At 44.3% G+C, this 15,409-nt stretch overlaps 2 non-coding genes across 2 annotated transcripts; both read right to left on the bottom strand.

Annotated features, from left to right (window-relative positions):
- Positions 1–971: 971 nt before the first annotated feature.
- On the bottom strand, positions 972–1,043 carry trnat-cgu (transfer RNA threonine (anticodon CGU)). The gene has a single exon. It is a non-coding gene; the product is annotated as a tRNA-Thr (tRNA).
- Positions 1,044–12,303: 11,260 nt separating this feature from the next.
- trnar-ucu (transfer RNA arginine (anticodon UCU)) lies at positions 12,304–12,394 on the bottom strand. The gene is given in 2 exon segments: positions 12,304–12,339; positions 12,358–12,394. It is a non-coding gene; the product is annotated as a tRNA-Arg (tRNA).
- Between the last annotated feature and the right edge of the window lie 3,015 nt (positions 12,395–15,409).

Here is a 15,409-nt window from a genome sequence, read left to right as displayed (position 1 = left end):
GATAGTAGAATGAAGGGTATGTAGGTAGTTTGATCTTAGAGTAGGTTAAAGGTTCGGCACAACATCATGGGCCGATGGGCCTGTACTGTGCTGTACTGTTCTATGTTCTATGTTCCAGATGAAAGGATTGCATTAATTAATGGATTAGAATGTGGAGAGGCAGGAGAAAATGATGCCATTTTAGGGGGCCGGGGGTGAGTAGAAACAGACCAGGGCTATTTTACTCTCTATCTCATTCCTTTCTTCTATCTGGCTCATTATCACATCCTCTCTCTCTCAGAGCGGGTGGAATCACTGGAACCCACACTTGTTGCTCAGGTTGTTTGGTTCTGGGAAAATAAAAGGTCCACATCAGATTGACAGGAAAGATAAATGTGATTCAGAACCAATCATATTCCTTTTGGTGATGTGTGCTCAGCCTTGTTATATCAGCAAAGGCAGCAGGAAATGCAAATCCTGAAGAGTTTTGATAGAGTGAAGAAGGAGAAAGTGTTGCCAGTGACAGAAGGGTCAGTAACCAGAGGAAACACATTTAAAGTAATTGACAAAAGAATTAGAGTTGTGATGAGGAGATTGTTTTTTCAGCAGTGTGTTGCTCTGGTCTGGAATGCAATCCTGAAAGGTCAGTGGAAGCAGATTCAATGTTAACTCTGAATGGAATTGGATACATACCTGACATGGAAAATATAACAGGGCAATGGGGGAAAGGACAGGAGTGTGGGATGTGGGATTAATAGAATAGCTCTGTTAAATATCAAGCAAATGCACAGTAATAAGGTTCAGTGCTTGGACCTCAGTTATTTTCACTCTATCAATGGCAGAGAAGGCTCGAGGGACCATGTGGCTGCTCCTCATGTTCTTCCCAGTGTTCAGGATAAAGTGTAACATCACACTGATTTCCAGATGGCCAAAACAAATGCAACGGACATCTTTTCTGGAAACATCACATTTAAAGTGAGAAACTAATCATAAGGCACGGACGGGGATTAATACCGTGATCTTCAGTTTACGAGACTGACGCCTTACCACTTGGCCACCATGCCTTTTGTTAATGGACACCTGAGGCTCCAGAGGAGGATTTGTGATTCTTTTTCAGTTTGGTTGAAACAGCATCGAGAAACATGCACAGAAATAAAGAGGGATTGTGGAATGGGAAACAGATCAGCCTCATTTACATCATCAGCATCATGAAATCTTCATTCAGACGTTCCATTCTCATCCTCAGCTTTTCTCACATCTGTACAATAATATAAGAGTGGACATTGGGTTGTTACTGGGCAGATTATATAAATAGACTATGTGCATCATCACAGGAAGTTATGTAATATAATCTGTACGGCACCTCATGGAGAGTTGTAGATGAAACTTTCAATGCAAGATGTGTAGAGTAAACTCAGGTTATTTTAACCGTCAGATTCTTATAAATTGTGTACTAAGCCTTGACAGATATCAGATTATTATATGGGGGCCACAGTAAACCAAAGCAATGATGGAGAAATCTTTGCCTGTACCTTTGAAAAGGTCACTGGACAGAACCAAGCCGAGGAGTGGCCGAGATGGTTCCAGAAGTTTGCAAGGTATCGTACTGCATCGGGTCTCGTGCAGAAGCCAGACATGGAGCAGGTCAGTACACTATTGTCTGCCATGGAGGGAGTGTATAGGCTACGTGTGAAGAAGTTATTAAGGCACTCAAGACCTATTTTAATTGAGGAAAAAAATGTCATCGTGGAGCCAAAGTTAAAACGCTGCATTTGCTGACAATGCAACCACCAGGTGACGCTGTACTAGCACATGCGCAAATGCAGCCTCTTCCACTGAAACGTCACTGTCTGTGACATTCAGGCAGCTGCCAGGATTAAAGATGGAGCTACTCAATTTATCACAGAAAACAACTTAGACCCAAAAATCCCCTCAAAGGTTGCCATCGCCGCCTCCGTCCCAACCCCAATAGTCCCCCGCTACCTCTTGCGCATTCGCCAGTTTTTTAGTACCAAGTCATCTTAATTCACCTAAAGTGAATTACTTTCGGAGCAGTGACTGTCATTTCATAAGCAAATACGGCACATATCTACACAATGGACATGTTTTGGTTGATACTCGGAGAACGTTGCGCTGTTTGAAGTCTCATCAGAAGGACAGCACCTCTGACAGTGCTGCACACCCTCTGTAATTCAGTGAGGTTTCATAGAGTCAGAGAGTTATACAGCACAGAAACAGGCCCTTCGGCCATCGTGTCCGTGCCGGCCATCAAGTACCTGTCTATTCTAATCCCATTTTCCAGCACGTGGCCGTAGCCTTGTATTCTGTGGCGTTTTGAGTGCTCATCTAGATACTTCTTAAATGTTGTGAGGGTTCCTGCCTCTACCACTCCTTCAGGCAATGTGTTCCAGATTCCAACCACCCTCGAGGTGAAACATTTTTTCCTCAAATCCCCTCTAAACAGTGCCATCCCATTCTCCGGACGATCATTCCCCGCTTCCCCCCATCCCACTCTCTGACTGCTCACTCCCCCCTTCCCCCACCACCACCCCCATCCTGCTCTCTGGCCGCTCACACTCCAGGCCATGGGCTCTGCCGCTTCCCTCCTCTCGGCCACTTGCTCCAACATTGCCCCATCTCCCCTCGAGGCTCGCCTTGCTTTATCGGGTGGTGCGGTGAAGAATGATCGAATGTTGGAGCGAGAGGCCGAGAGGAGGGAAGCAGCATGGCTTTGAGCTAGTGTCTGGAGGGACGTGGGGGGGAAGCGGGGCGTGAGTGGACGGAGAGAGGGCAGTGCGGGGGTGGGGGGGTAGCAAGCGGCCGGAGGGCGGGGGAGCAGGGTAGCGAGGAGCGGGCAGCGAGCGGCCTGGAGTGAGTGGCTGAGAGGGGGTAAAGAGTTTTCCTGCGCATGCGCCACTTCGTCCTGGAAGACGTAGGCTGAGCATGCGCAGCATCTCAGAGCGCAGGAGACTGTTTGTGCATGTGCGCAGCTTGGAGCGCTCTGATGACGTCGGCTGGCCGCTGCATTGTCAGGAATCACTTTGAATTTAATAAGCGTACAAAACAGAAAGGGGAGAGTATTCATTCATTTATCAATGACTTGTACAAACTCACGGAGGTTTGTGAATACAGCAACTTAAGAGAAGAGCTGAATGGAGACAGGATTGTGTTCGGGGTATTAGACAACACCCTTTCAGATCATCTACAGTCCAGGGCTGATCTCACATTAACGAAAGAGTTTCAATTGAGCAGACAAACAGAGGTTAGAAAGTTTAACCAATCCGTTGTTCGAGGGGACAGGGAGAGTCTGATCTCCAGAGTTGCAGACTCAATTGAATTTGTTCAGAAAACAAAAGGAAAAATTAGTGGTAAAAGACAAGAAAGACGGGAAGAGCATCTAGTGGTAGCTGCAACCAATTGCAGTCGGTGTGGCTGAGAGAGACACAAGTGGGAAAACTTCCTCGCCAAAGAAGCTGAGTGTTTTTCCTGCAGAAAGATGGGACACTTTGAGTCAGTGTGTGGCAGTAAAATACCAGCACTGAATATAAATAAAGGGAAATCACCAGAGAGCAAAAACATTAATGAAGTACAGGATATCCAAAGTGTGGAAATACATTTTTTAGGTGAAATCCAGGAAATAAAGTGAGAGTTGCTGGACGACAGAAATTCTGAAATATGTTAAGATAGATGTAGATAGATTCTAGATAAACAAGGGGGTGAAAGGTTATCGGGGGCAGTGGGATTGTGGAGTTGAGGTTACAATCAGATCAGCCATGATCTTATTGAATGGTGGAGCAGACTCGAGGGGCCGAGTGGTCTACTCCTGCTCCTAATTGGTATGTTTGTATGTAAGAAAACATGTTCTAGATACAATGAGAACTATCATTTGTTTGGAATTGTATTTGAAACCCCCTTTTATCAAAAGGTGATAGAGCTTTAATGTTTCTACAATTAACAGACAAATCCTTGTGGAGTTGAGATTGACAGAAATAATGGGCTGGATTCTATAGAGCCCTCAACGTCGAGATCTGTGGTGGGGGTGGGGTGGGAGCCGCCTGAAGATGGCCCCGGATGAGGCCCGCCATGGACCTCAACGTCGGCAGGGCCTGGCTCGATATTGCCTGCGACGGCGAGGCGTTGTGGGGGGACCCCCACCGCTCGGCAACGGGACCACAAACCTGCATTAATTATTATCCCATCACTTCCTGATATCCAGCTGCGATCTTCAGCCCGGTGACCGGCACTGCCGTGCCTTCGGAGCCCCATCCGGGGAAATGAGGTGCAACACTGGTGGGGAGGGGGGAGAAGGTAAGTTTCTCAGTGTGGGGGAGGGGGGACGGAGTCAAATTAATGTCATGGGTGTAGGGGATGGTGGGAAGGGTTATAGTTTACAGTTTGTGCAGTTTTGGGCGGAAGGTCAGATGGTAAAGGTAGGTTTTGGGAGGGAAGGGCAAATAATTAATTTAACTGTTATTGGGGGGATGGGAGAGAGGCAAAAGCAATGTATTTATTTCATTTCATTTAATCTTCCTTTAAATATTTTCCAGTAGGACTAACAGCCCTTTAAAAATGGCTGACACTCCAGGACAGTACCAAGGCAGTGCTGCACTATCTGAAATGCTGTTTTTCAGGTGAAACAGAAAACTGAGGATCCCTCTGCCCTCTCAGGTGGATGTTAAAGGTACCATGGCACTATTTCAGAGAATAGAAGGGGAATTATTTCTGGGGTGCTGGTCATTGTTTAACCCTGAATCAACATCACTTAAAAACAGATTATCTCGTTTTTATCACATTGTTGTTTCTGGGAGCTTGCTGTGCGCACATTGGCCACCATGTTTCCTACATGACTACAGTGACTACACTTGGAAAGTCCTTCATTGGCTGTAAAAGGCTTTGCAACGTCCTGTGGTCGTGAAATGCAAGTCTTGCTTTTTCCATTGTTATCAGTGTCATTGTGATGAAAAGATCGGATGCGTGAACACAAAGTTTAAATCAATTTTGATTAAAATAATGTAAAAGCATCTATATTCTTGCACTGTACTTAATAATCTCCATCTTCCTATCCTTACAGAGTGCAATGTCATCGACCCTGAAATTGATTCCACAATCTCATAGAATCTTAGACTCATAGAAAGTTTAAGGCACAGAAAGAGGCCACTTGGCCCTCAGACAATTTCAGCCCAGTTCTGATGAAAGGTCACAGATCTGAAACGTTAACTCTGTTTCTCTCTCCACAGATGCTGCCAGACCAGCTGAGTATTTCCAGCATTTTCTGTTTTTATTTCAGATTTCCAGTATCTGCAGTATTTTGCTTCTGTGTTAATTTGAAAGTTAAAACTGAACCACCTGTTTACAATTCACACTGGGGTCTCCCATGAAATGATTCTGTATAATATTGATATAATGAATACAGATTCCGACACAGAGCTTCCTGTGGGGAATTGGGGATATGAAAACCAGCAGACTCTGCAGGAATTTCCACTGGGAGCACAAATTCACAAAATCTACCTTTTATATATCGATTCATTTTGATTGTCCTTCTGGAAAATTATTTTGCAACAATTTAAACATCAACCCACAGCTCCATGACTGGGTCAATTATGAGGTCATCCTCTGACAGGTCATGTGACAGCTGGAGCCACAAGACATCAGAACCAGATTTGTGACTGGATTAAAACCCGGAATCCTGTCCCAAAGGCTTTTCAAATAAAGCTGTTGCTGTTTGAAAACACAGCAGTTAAACTTTCTGCCTGACCATGAGGGGAGCTTGCGAGAAATTTACAAAACTCAATCCTTCAACAAAATAGTTCAAAAATCATTCATATCGAAATCATGTGAGGATTCATATGCAGTAGAGAAACAAGCAGAATATAGAAAGTACAGAGGAGAGCTGAAAAACGAAATGAGATCAGCAAGAGAAATTATGAGAAAAGATTAGCAGGTCACATAACTGGGAACACTGAAGTCTTTTACCAACATATGGACAGTCAGTTAAAGGGGGGATCAATTAGGAGATCCTGTGGAGACAGAGGGTGTGGCTGAGGCACTAATTAAGTATCACCAAATAAGCGGATGCTGCAAATGTCACAGTAAAGGAGGAGGAAGTGAAGAAATTGGACAGGATGAAAATAGATAAAGAGGAGACAATTACAAGGTTGGCAGCTCTCACAGTAGAAAAGTCACCCAGTTTGAATGGGCTGCATCCTGGGTTGCTGAGGGAAGTAAGGGTGGAAATATCAGAGACTCGAACCACGATCTTTCAATCCTCCTTAAATATGGGAATGTTGCCAGAGAACTGGAGGATGCAGGTAAGCTTGGGTAGTTCGATCTTAGTTTAACTTGACCATTTTTATAATGTATCCATTGTAATAACTAACAAGGTCAAGAAAGCCATTTTATAATTAACACATGACCAAAGGAGCCATTTTGTGTTCAGTACTAATGTGCCGTGAAGAGGACACTATTTGTGCTTAAACATTAGCACAACACGGGAAGAAATGGTTACCGATTATAAGCTCTCACTCAATTGGTGCAGAGTATGAGCACCAGGGGTTACTTCTGACAGTTGAAGAGATCATCGCATCTCATTGGATAGCTACCACCCACTCCAAGCTGGGTAGCCCCCAATCAGTTAGGTGCTGTCCTGCCACAACCTACTTGCTTCAATGGGTGCTTGGAGCTTAGAGAGTCATCTCTCAACAGGCGGATCGATAATCTATGCACCAAGAAAAACAAGCTCAACAAAGAAGACACCAGTCCTTCGCATCGCAAGCTGGAATGTGAGGACCATGTGTCCTGGCCTTACTGACACCCTTCTGCAGGTTGATGAGACACACAAGACAGCTTTGATGGACAAAGAACTCACAAGGCTCAATGTGGACATTGCTGTGCTGCAAGAAACTAGACTCGTCCAAAGTGGATCCCTCAAAGAGAAACACTACACCTTCTTCTGGCAGGGGAAAGCCCAAGAGGCAACTCGTGAGCATGGAGTGGTTTTCACAGTAAAAAACACGCCACTTGAGATGAGTGAACCAGCCACAGTCGGCTCAGAGAGACTTCTTACTCTTCACTTGTCAACAAGCGTGGGCCCAGTTAATCTCATGTGCATCTATGTCCCGACACTCACCTCCACCCCTGATGTCAAGGATCAATTCAATGTGACACTTGACACTGCCATCAGTAGAATTCCCAGCACTGAGGGACTGTACCTTCTAGGAGACTTCAACACAAGCTTGGGTACTGACTACACAGCTTTGCCAATGTGCATAGAGCACCAGGGGATTGGCAAGATGAATGAAAATGGACAGAGGTTGCTGGAGCTATGCTGTCACCATGGATTCTGTGTGATGAACAGCTACTTCCAGGTCAAGCTGTACCACAGGGTGTCCTGGAGACATCTGAGATCACGCCACTGGCACCAGCTAGACCTTATCATCACCAGACATACCACCCTCAGCAGTGTCCTCATCACTCACAGCTATCACAGCGCTGACTGTGACACTGACCACTCCCTGGTGTGTAACAAGGTCAGGCTTCAGCCAAGGAAGCTTCATCCATCCAAGAAGAACGTCGTCCTCAGATCAACACTTGACGACCCACTGATCCAGAAAGGACCCAGGAGTTCCTCAACATCCTCGATCAGGCTCTTTCAGACAACAATGCTCAAGGTCTCAGTGCGGTGTCAAAGTGGAATCATCTGTTAACAAGCAGATGGAAAGGTGAGTGGAGCATTACCTTAAACTCTACATAACGGAGAATATTGTCATGTATTAGTCTAGTAAACCTTCTCTGTACTACCTCCAATGCATTTACATCCTTCCATAAATAAGGAGACCAGTACTGTACTCAGTGTTGCAGAAGAGGTCTCACCAATGCCCTATATAGCTGAAGCATAACCTCCCTACTATTGTATTCAATTCCCCTGGCGATAAATGATAACATTCTATTAGCTTTCCTAATTACGTGCTGTACCTGCAGACTAACCTTTTGCGATTCGTGCACTAGGACACCCAGATCCCCTGCATCTCAGATCTCTGCAATCTCTCACCATTTAGATAATATGCTTTTTTATTCTTCCTGCCAAAGTGGACAATTTCCCACTTTCCCACATTATACTCCATTTGCCAGGTCTTTGCCCAGTCACTTAACCTATCGATATCCCTTTGTAGCCCCCTTATGTCCTCTTCACAACCTACTTTCCTACCTATCTTTGTCATCAGCAAATTTAGCAACCATACTTTTGGTCCCTTCATCAAAGTCATTTCGAGAATTGTAGAAGGTTGAGGCCCCAGCACAGATCCCTGTGGACCACTCGTTACTTCTTGCCAACCAGAAAATGACCCATTTATGCTGACTCTCTGTTTCCTGTCAGCTAGCCAATCCTCTATCCATGCCAATATGTTACCCCTGACACCATGAGCTTTTATTTTCTGCAATAACCTTTGATATGTCACCTTATCCTTCTGGAAATCGAAGTAAAATACATCCACCGGTTCCCCTTTATCCACAGCACATGTAACTCCCTCAAAGAACTCCAATAAATTGGTTAAACATGATTTCCCTTTCACAAAACCATGTTGACTCTGCCTGATTACCTTTATTTTTTCTAAATGCCCTGCTATAACATCTTCAGTAATCGCTCCTAACATTTTCCCTGAGACAGATGTTAAGCTAACTGGCCTGTCGTTTCCTGCTTTCTGTCTCCCTCCCTTTTTGAATAAATGAATTACATTCATTACTTTCCAATCTAACAGAACCTTCCCGAAGCGAGGGAATTTTGGAAAATTAAAACCAGCGCATCAACTATCTCACTAGCCACTTCAGGACCTGGCGACGTGTCAGCCCGCAGCTCCAACAATTTGTTTAGTACCACTTCACTGGTGATTGTAATTTTCTTGAGTTCCTCCCTCCCTTCCATTTCCTGACTTACAGCTAATACTGGGATGTTATTTGTATCCTCAATAGTGAAGACCAATCTAAAGTATCTGTTCAATTCATCTGCCATCTCTTAATTATCCATTATTAATTCCCCAGACACACTTTCCATAGGACCAACACTCACTTTGTTAACTCTTTTCTTTTTAAAATATCTATCGAAACTCTTACTAGTTTTGTCTTTATATTTCTCGCTAGCTTTCTCTCATACTCTAATTTTACCTTCCTTATCAATCGTTTAGTCATTCTTTGCTGTTTTTTTTATATTCTGTCCAATCTTCTGACCTGCCTCCCATCTTTGCACAATTATAGGCTTTTTCTTTAAGTTTGATAGTATCTTTAACTGTTTTCCTGAACCATGGATGGTGAGTCCCACCTTTGGAATTTTTCTTTCTCGTTGAAATATATCTATTCTGTGTATTCTGAAATTTTCCTTAAATGTCTGCCACTGCATCTCTATTGACTTATCCCTTAACCTAATTTGCCAGTTCACTTTAGCTAGCTCTGCTTTCATGCCCTTATAATTGCCCTTATTTAAGTTTAAAATACTCGTTTGGGACCCACTCTTCTCTCCCTCAAACTGAATGTAAAATTCAAACATATTATGATCGCTACTACCTAGGGGCACCTTAACTACGAGGTCATTAATTAATCCTATCTCGTTGCACAATGCCAGGTCAAGTATAGCCTGCTCTCAGGTTGGCTCCAGAACTTATTTTTCCAAGAAATTATCCCAAAAACATTCTATGTACTCCTCATCTAGGCTACCTCTGCCCATCAGAAGTTCCAGACTATATGTAGATTAAAATCCCCCATAATTATTGCTGTACCTTTCTGACAAGCTGCCATTATTTCTTTTTTTATACCCCATCCTACAGTGTGGTTAATGTTAGGTGGCCTGTACACCACTCCCACAAGTGACTTCTTCCCTGTATTATTTCTCATCTCAACTCAAACTGCTTCTACATCGTGATCTCCTGAACTTAGGTCATCCCTCTCTATTGCGCTAATACCATCATTAATTAACAGAGTTACCCCATCACCTTTTCCAAGCTTCCTGTCCTTCCTAAATGCCATGTCACCTCCAATATTCTCATCCCAATCTCTGTCGCCCTGCAGCCATGTCTCTGTAATGACTATCAGATCGTACTTATTTATTCTATTTGTGCTCTCTGTTCATCTGTTTTGTTTCGAAAGCTCCATGCATTCAGATACAGAGCACTTAGTTTTGTCCTTTTATTATTTTTGTAACCTCTAGCCTTATCTGTTGTTTTACTCTTAGATTTGTACATTCTGTCCCTTCCTGTCACAGTCTGTTTATCATTTCCCATATTTATACCTTTCTCTCTTGCCTTGCCTCTCCTCCTTGATTCACCATATCTTCCCAAATTTGATCCCTTGCCCCCACTATTCAGTTTAAAACCGTCTCTACGTCCCTCGTTATGTGGCTCGCGAGAACACCGGCACCAGCACGGTTCAGGTGTAGACCGTCCCAACGGTACAGCCACCTCTTTTCCCAGTACTGGTGCCAACGCCCCATGAACCAGAACCCACTACTACCACACCAGTCTTTCAGCCGCACATTACTTTCTCTAATCTTATTTGTCCTATGCCAATTTGCACATGGCTCAGGTAATAATCCAGAGATGATTACCTTTGAGGTTCTGCTTCTTAATTTGGTGCATAGTTCCTCATACTGACTATGCAGAACCTCTATCCTTGTCCTGCCTATGTCGTTGGTACCGACATGGACCACGACAACTGGATCCTCCCCCTCCCATTGTATGTTTCACTCCAGCCCTGAGCAGACGTCCTGAATCCTGGCACCGGCAGGCAACACAGCCGTCTGGACTCTTGCTCTTTGCTGCAGAGAACAGTGTTAATCCACCTTACTCTACTGTCCCCTACTACCACTACATTCCTTTTTTCTCACACTTTGAGCCGCAAACACTTTTTTTTAATTTTCAAAATATACTTTATTCATAGAAATCTGCAAATATTACATTGCCAAACAGTTTCAAACAGCACCAAAAAATACAAACATTGCAAGGGAGATCAGTTTCCTTCTCTCCTATCATGAGTTTCTTCACAACCCTTCCATTTCACTATTGTCATGCCAATTACAGTTTTACATTTACAGCAAAAGAAAATATCAACGATTCAGTTCGAGGGATTTCCCATGGATCCAGCCCCTCAGTTCAGCTTGGTGGGGGGACCTTACACTGTGGTCTTTCCCCATTGAGCCTTTGCTGCGGCTGCTCCAAGCTTTAGTGCGTCCCTCAGCACGTAGTCCTGGACCTTGGAATGTGCCAGTCTGCAACATTCGGTGGTGGACAACACTTTGCGCTTGAAGACCAGCAGGTTTCTGGCAGACCATAGAGCGTCTTTCACCGAATTGATAGTCCTCCAGCAGCAGTTGATGTTTGTCTCGGTGAGCGTCCCTGGGAACAGCCCGTAGAGCACAGACTCCTGTGTTACAGAGCAGCTTGGGATGAACCTCGACAAAAACCACTGCATCTCTTTCCACACCTGCTTTGCAAAGACACATTCCAGGAGGAGGTGGGCGACCGTCTCTTCCCCACCACAGCCAACGCGGGGGCACTGTGCGGAGGGGGCGAGACTTCGGGTGTGCAGGAAGGATCTGACGGAAAGGGCCCGTCTCACCACCAGCCAAGCTACGTCTTGGTGCTTGTTTGAAAGTTCTGGTGATGAGGCATTCCGCCAAATGCCTTTGACGGTCTGCTCGGGGAACCATCCGACAGGATCCACCATCTGCTTTTCCCGTAGGCCCTTGAGGACATTCCGTGCAGACCACTGCCTGATGGACCGGTGGTCAAAGGTGTTTTGCCGCAGAAACTAAACACTTTTTTTTTTATTTCCAAAATATACTTTATTCATAAACATCTGTAAAAATTACATTGCCAAACAGTTTCCAAACAGCACCAAAAAATACAAACATTGCAAGGGATATCAGTTTCCTTCAGTACTCTCATGAGTTTCTTCCCAACCCTTCCGTTTCACAATTGTCATGTCAATTACAGTTTTACATGTACAGCAAAATGGACCTTAATGACTTCCAGATACTCATCAAACATGCAGCTTTTAACAAACCAATCAACTACCTGCTTGCCTGTGATGTCACAGCTCAACAGATCCTCACCAAACAGCTCCTTCCACTGCACCGAAGCAAGAACCAAATCCTGTAAACTCACCCCAGCGGCTATCTGTTTCCCTGCTCTCAGTCTCCATTGTAATATCACTTTTGATTTTTTTACCCCAGCTCTGCTCCTGCTGTGCTCCTCTCTCTCTCGCTCTGTCTCTGAGTCGGTGATTTTGACACACTTGATAACTCTCTGTTCCGTCGTGCTCTTCTGTCTCTGGTCCAAAATCTGACTCTGGTGGGATTTGAAACCACAACCTTTGAATGCCTTCTTTATCATTATTTAGAAGTCCAACACGCTATCCATTGCGCCACAGAGCCGCACATATTTGGATGAGCATCACCAAGGCCTTTGATCTTGTCAGCAGAGGCAGACTCTTCAAACTGCGATGGAAACTCGGCTGCCCTCCTGAACTCTTGGGCATCATCTCTTCTTTCCACGAGAACATGCACAGTTCCATCAGTTACAATGGAGCAACATCAGACACTTTCAAGATCAGCAGTGGGGTAAAGCAAGGCTGCGTGCTGGCGCCAACTCTCTTAGGAACAGAGGAACATAGGAGTAGGCCATTCAGCCCGTCGAGCCTTTTCTGCCATTCAATTCGATCATGGCTGATCATCTACCTCAACGCCCCTTTCCCGTGCTCTCCCCATATCCCTTGATGTCATGACTATCAAGATTTCTAACAATTTCTGTCTTGAACATGCTCAATGATTGAACAGGCACAGCTCTCTGGGGTACAGAATTCCAATGATTCACCACCGTCTGAGTGTAGAAATTCAACTCGATCTCAGTTTTAAATGGCCTACTCCTTATTCTGAGACTTGGTCCCCTGATTTTAGACTCACCAACCAGGGCAAACATCCTATCTACATCCATACTGTCACGCCCTATAAGAATTTTATCAGTTTCAATGAGATCACCTCTCATTCTTCGAAACTTTAAGGAATACAGTCCCAGTTTCCTCATAAGACAATCCCACCATCCCAGGGATTAGTCTGGTGACCCTCTGTTTCACTCCCTCTATGGCAAGTATATCCTTCCTTAGATGAGGAGACCATTCTATACACAATACTCCAGCGCGGTTTCACCAAGGCTCTATACAATTGCAACAAGACATCTTTACTCCTGTACTCATGATCCCTCGTGTGAAGGCCAACATACCATTTGCCTTCCTAATTGATTGCTGCACCTGCACAAGAGCTTTTAGTGTCTCATGAACAAGGACACCCAGGTCCCTTTGGACATCAACACTTCCCAACCTCTCACCATTTAAGAAATACTCTGTCTTTCTGTTTATTCCACCAAAGTGGAGAACTTCACAATTACTCACGTTATATTCCATCTGCCATGTTCTTTCCCATTCACTTAGCCTCTCCAGGTTCCCTGGAAGCCTCTCTGCATCCTTCTCACAGCTCACACTTCACCCAGCTTTGTGTCATCTGCAAACTTGGAAATATTACATTTAATCCCTGCATCCAAATCATTTATTTCGGTTGTTAACAGCTGTGGCTCCAACACTGATTCTTGCAGTACCCCAATAGTAACAGCCTGCCATCCTGAGGAGGACCCGTTATTCCTGCTCTCTGTTTTCGGTCTGTTAACCAATTCTCAATCCATACCAGTATATTATCTCCAATCCTATGTGCTCTAATTTTGTTTACTCACCTCCTGTGTGGGACATTAACAAAGCATCCACTGGTTCTCCTTTATCTGTTCTACAGGTAACATCCTCAAAAAACTCAACGGGTTTTTTCAAACCTGTTTTCCTTTTCATAAATCTATGTTGACTCTGCCCAATCATATCATTATTTTCTAACTGTCTATTTATCACATCCTTTATAACTGGTGTATTCTTCTCCATGCTGCTATTGTACACTTTCAGTGACACAGATGGGGGTGTTCACCTGTATATCAGAGCTGACGACAAGCTGTTCATCTTGGCAAGACTCCACTTGGACGTAGAGACTTGGACGTAGAGACTCCACTTTCTATCAACATTGACAACATCACTTTGGAGGTTGTCAACAGCTTCACATACCTTGGATCAACAATCACCAGCAATCTCTCCCTTGAAGCTGAAATCAGCACCAGGATTGCCAATGCTGCAGCTGTCATGTCAAAGTTGAGAAGACGGGTGTGAACCGATAGCAAACTGACCGTAAATACAAAGCTCCACGTGTACCAGGCTTGTGTTCTCAGCACCCTCCTTTATAGTAGAGAATCATCAACAACTTATGCAAGCCAAGAAAAGCAGCTGAACAGCTTCCACCTCCACTGCCTCAGATGGATATTGGACATCTCCTGGCAGGACAGAGTGCCGAATGAGGAAGTACACCAGCGTGCAGGGATCCACAGCATGTTTGCCCTTTTGAGTCAGAGGCGGCTCTGTTGACTGGGCCAAATGAATGACAGTCACATTGCCAAATACATGCTCTGTGGTGAGCTTGCTATCAGCACAAGACCAACAGGTCAGGGAAAAAATCAAGTTATTTGGAGAGGTTTGAGTTAATTAAGGAGAGTGGGCATGGATTTATAAATGAAAGTTCATGCTTGATGAATCTAACTGCATTGTTTGATAAACTATCTGAGAAAGTTGATGAAGGGAATGCAGTGGATGTTGTTTATATGGATTTTACAAAAGCATTTTATGAAGTACCACATAAAAGGGTGGTTAACAAAATTGAGGTTCATGGATTAGGAGGGTCAGTGTCCATTTGGATAGGAAATTGTTTTAAGGACAGAAAACAGCGAGTCATATGAAATGGTTCTTGGTCAGACCGGAGGATAGTCGACAGTGGTGTTCCCCAAGGGTCAGTGCTAGAACCATTGCTTTTTTTTGCTACAGATAAATGACTTGGATCTTGGAATATCGAGCAGAATCTCAAAATATGCCGATGACACCAAACTTGGAGGAGTGGCAAACAGTGAGGATGATATGAACTACCTGAAACAGGATAGTTATCGGCTAGTAGGATGGGCAGACAGGTGGCAGATGGAATTTAATAGTGACAAGTGTGAGGTGATGCATTTTAGCAGAAGAAATAGGTAGAGGCAATATATCCTCAAATCTACAGTTCTGAAGAGTGTGCTGGAATAGAGGGACCTGGAGTACATGTCCATCATTCTTTGAAGTTGGCAAGACATATTGCGAGAGTGGTTAGCAAAGCATGTGGGATCTTGGGCTTTATAAATAGAGACATTGAGTACAAAAGCAGGGTTGTTATGCTGAACTCGGGTTAGGCCCCAATTGGAGTGTTGCATTCAGATCTGCTCACCAATCTTTAGAAAGGATGTGCGGATTCTTGAGAGGATGCAGAGAATATTTACCAGAA

Source organism: Heterodontus francisci, unplaced genomic scaffold (assembly GCF_036365525.1).
Source record: "Heterodontus francisci isolate sHetFra1 unplaced genomic scaffold, sHetFra1.hap1 HAP1_SCAFFOLD_97, whole genome shotgun sequence".
NCBI classification, from domain to species: domain Eukaryota; kingdom Metazoa; phylum Chordata; class Chondrichthyes; order Heterodontiformes; family Heterodontidae; genus Heterodontus; species Heterodontus francisci.
The sequence above is the reverse complement of the archived record's forward strand: the minus strand, read 5'-3'. Positions and strand labels throughout refer to the sequence as shown.